The sequence below is a fragment of the Rattus norvegicus genome, chromosome 1 (genome assembly GCF_021556685.1).
Source record: "Rattus norvegicus strain SHRSP/BbbUtx chromosome 1, alternate assembly SHRSP_T2T, whole genome shotgun sequence".
Taxonomy (NCBI): Eukaryota; Metazoa; Chordata; class Mammalia; order Rodentia; family Muridae; genus Rattus; species Rattus norvegicus.
In genome coordinates this window covers 59939771-59944027 of record NC_141534.1, presented here as the reverse complement: position 1 = coordinate 59944027, position 4257 = coordinate 59939771, and the positions used below count along the sequence as shown (strand labels likewise).

The window sequence follows — 4257 nt, the reverse complement described above, 5'->3', positions numbered from 1 at the left end:
AGGCTTAATGGAATGGGACGTGACATTTGAAAAGATAAGACTCTGTTCTGCAGCACTTGGAATTGATGACCACATGTGCTAGGACCAGTAGCCCATGGAAGAGTCCAAGATCCCATGAACCTCTAGTCCTCACCCTGTGGGAGCTATTGGCCTAAGGGGGGGATGGAGTCTATCTGAAGGGATGGGTCAACAAGACAACTCTGTAGAGTGGGGAACTCATCAATCCTATTGGGTCCCTGCTGGGAAGAGGAGAAATCAAGAAGAGGCAGGAGGCTTGGTGTTGGGGAAACCTCATAAAGAACTTAGAGAAGATACAAGGTAAGAATTGTGGGGAAAATGGAAACCAGAGACAAGAGGAAGGAGGAGCATAGAGCAAACTGGAAAGGACAAAGCACAAAGGTACCTGGGCTATGCCTGCTGCTTGTTCTCTGGACTCTCCCTGTGGCTCATTTCTCGGGTGAGATGCTGTTCTGCCCCAGGCGAGGTTTCTTTCTCCTTGGCAAGCAGCAACAAAGATTAATCAGGGCATTTGCTATATTCATGGTCCACACATTAAAACCTCTGTGCCGGACCCTGCTGGAGATGGGCTTATCCTCTAATGGGGCTCTGTGGGAGAGTAGATTATCTTCTTTTATTTCCTTGTTGCGACTCTTCCCACTGAAGGGGCTTGTTGTTTGAATGCATGGGACACTCATGGCACATTTGTGATAGTGGTAGTGCCCTGAGAGGACCAGGCACAGTTGACCTTCTTCCTCCTTTTGGATGAGCCTTCTGGCCATACTGAGATACATGACCGTGGGAGAATGACACCTGCAAGGTGACAAGGACTGGCAGGCTTCCACTTTCCTTGTAATCTAAAAGCACCTGCAGGATCAAGGCTAGGAAATGGGGCTGCAATGGGACGCACTTGCTGTGCCTGGGCTGTGCAGCCATACCCCAGGAGGGCCTGCTGTTGTAGGAAGTAATAAGTTGCCATTTCCTCATTATATTTTCTTTTTATTAGGGAGTATTTTATTACAGAGGCTTGAAATCCCATGCATTTCATCGCACCCAAAATTTCAGGGTCTGGCCTGAGGGGAAGCAGTTCTTCACAACGACCTGTGAACCCCTTCCCGTGTTCTTTGAACCAGGCGTGTTTCATCACCTCGCTGGATGTTGGTCTATACATTGGATTTACTGTTAGTAATTGACTAAGGAGGTTCTCCAGTTCTTCTGAAACCCCACAGGGGGCAGGATACACCCCTGGAACAACTTGTTTTTGTAATTCTTGGATGATCACTGAATCAAATGGGAGCTTTCCCACTACCATATAATACAAGACCACTCCTATTGTCCACATGTCATTCTTCATCCCGTCATACAGAAGTCCAAGGAAGAGTTCCGGGGAACCAAAAGAGTACGCACCGCAGTGCTGGTTTAGCATATGTCCAGTTTGTGTTTCGGTGCTAAGCCGAAAGTCGATGACTTTGACCTTTTTGTTTTTATCGATCATTATATTGTCCACTTTCAGGTCTCGGTGAACAATCCCCTTTCCATGGCAGTAGCTCACTGCTGACAATATCTGTTCAAATATTTGCCGGGCCTCATCCTCCTCTATGTGCCCTGACTCTCTGATGTACTGGTGGAGTTGTTGGCCTTCCACCAGCTCCATTATGAGGTATATTCTAGTTTTGTTTTCAATGACTTGTAAGAGAGAAACATTGTTGGGGTGGTTGATCTTTCTCATTATGTTTGCTTCTGTCATGGCTGGCCGGAACCACTGCTTGTTCTTTCGGAGAACTTTGACTGCCACTGGGGTTCCTGTGAGCTGGTGGTGGGCCAGGAGGACCTTGGCATGGCTTCCTTTTCCAATAGTCTTCAGTATTTATATTGGGAATGAAAGGTTCCCTCCTGAGAGATACTGGGATCGGGCCTAGGAGGGTGTAACTCCTTGTCAATCTCTGTAGGCATTTTATCAGTACTAATGCTACCTAAAAATAACAGAAAAAATGGAATCAAATAATGAAAAAGATGGAGCAATTCAGGAACTAAAATTACACATGTGGAACCTAAAAGAAACAAATGAAACAAAAAGAAAAAAAAATAAAAAAAAAGAAAAGACTAGACTAGAAAAATAGAATAAAATTATGAAAAGGGGGAAAATAGGAAGAATCATAAGCAAAAGCCACCCAAATAACCAACCCCAAAAGAGAAAGCCAAGAGCACACACATACTAAATGCAATGATGAAAATAAAAATCGTCATACTAGAATAGGATTGGGCAGCCAAAGCTGATCAATTCTGTGAATGGATGTAGTTTGAAGAAAAAGGTCAGATGAAAGAAACGAGAGGAGAAACAATTAGTATAAGACAAAGCAAAGAAATGTAAAAAGCCAACACTTAAGGGAAACTCCATTGAATTTCAGGACCTAGTGATCCACAAAACTCCACAACTCTCCAGAGCAAAATACTGAAAATTAAAATTAACCAACCACAAGGAATAAGGCAGTTAAATATCAGTGAACAGTAAACCTTAAACAAAGGCCGAAGAGTCAAAGTGTCACAAAGGGCAAATTTGTATCAAGACTAAGCCAATGATTGCTTGTACTCAATAAATAGAGAAACAGGAATAATGTAAAAGGATGAAACCGCAGGACATTGAAAATGGAGATAGAGTGAATCATCCGACTGCACAAATGTATATAATCAAAGCAATAATATAGCATGTGAGAACATAAAAACCACCACCAAAAAATGAAACCATCAATCCATAATAAAGAAAGAAAGGAAGAAAGAAAGAAAGAAAGAAAGAAAGAAAGAAAGAAAGATCAAAACCACAATAAGGAAATAGCCAGTGGTCTTGAGAATATATGGCCTAATTCTATCTCATAAACACAGAAAAAAAAATCAAACCATAAATGAGCAGGCAGCCATCTACGTAGGCCATTAATCTGATATTATGGGGTTGGCATATCAAAATCCTGGGAGCCACTGGTCAGCCAACACAGGTACTTGGGCAGCTGCAGGCCAGTGAGAGAGCCTGTCTTGAAAATGAGGTTGATGACCTACCTTAGGAACAGGAGCCCGGGCTGACTTCTGGCCTCTACACTCTCTTGCACTGAGGTGAAGGTAATATAGATACAAGAAGGGGCAAAAGGGGATGGGAACGTGTGTTCACACACACACACACACACACACACACACACACACATAGGCACACACAGAAGCACACACAGAAATACACAAAAGTGTACTTATACTGACACAGACAAACTCTTACAAACACCCAGATTCACACAAAACCCAATCACATATGAACAGGTACACACATACTTACACACAAGCACACCAATAAAAACGCACATCACAGACACACACAAACATACACACAGGGACACACACATGCACAAGAAAACGTACACACATACAAACACATACACACAAACAAACCTGTAAACTCACACACTCCTACATATACTGACAAACACGAGCGAAAGTGTACACACAGTCACACACAAGCAAATCTGTCAACACACATCATCCTACACACATAGACACATACACATATACACAGTACAGTAAAATCCGATACAAACACACACAGCTCACTAGATACAACCATTCGCAGAGGGCTCCACTCCACACCTCCTCTCAAAGCACTCAAAGAAATCCAGGCCTGGCTACAGCTTAACATCTGTTGGCTGGACCTCCTCAAAGTCGCTCATCATGAGGTCACAATAGGACCTGTCATGACATGGTTGGGAAGGGCTTCAAGGCTCTGGCTTCTGTGGGCTATGGAGAGACTTTAGGCTTTTAGAAATCAAACCCTGTAAGATGTTAACCTCTCCTCAGTTCTCTGTTTTGAATATTTGCTGTGCCTCCTGCTTTAAAGTCCTCATGTCTATGCTCGCTGTGTCAATTTTTCTTTGAATTCTGAATGATTAGCCTCAAACTGATGGTACAGATTTTAAAAAATGAAAAAAGACAAAGCTGTGTTTCTAAACTGACCCATCAAGATGACACTGTTCTCATAAATCCTCAGAAAGGCTCTAGGTTATCATCAAACACCTGAGACAAAGCTGCAGGGATAGGCAGAGCACTTGCCTCCCAAGGGTGAGGACTTGAGTTTGAATACCCAAAGCCCACAAGCTCAGCATCTGTGCAGTGGGGAGGGGTTGGGGCTTGAAGACAGGTGGTCTGACATGCAGGCGTGAGGACCTGTCCAGAGGATGGCTCCTGACAGGACATGGGGTAGTGGTATGCATGGACACCTAGGCA

General features: G+C 43.6%; 1 pseudogene; it reads right to left on the bottom strand.

Moving 5' to 3' along the window:
• Nucleotides 1–691: 691 nt before the first annotated feature.
• Nucleotides 692–1651, bottom strand: LOC148007046 (sperm motility kinase Y pseudogene; annotated as a pseudogene).
• Nucleotides 1652–4257: the final 2606 nt, after the last annotated feature.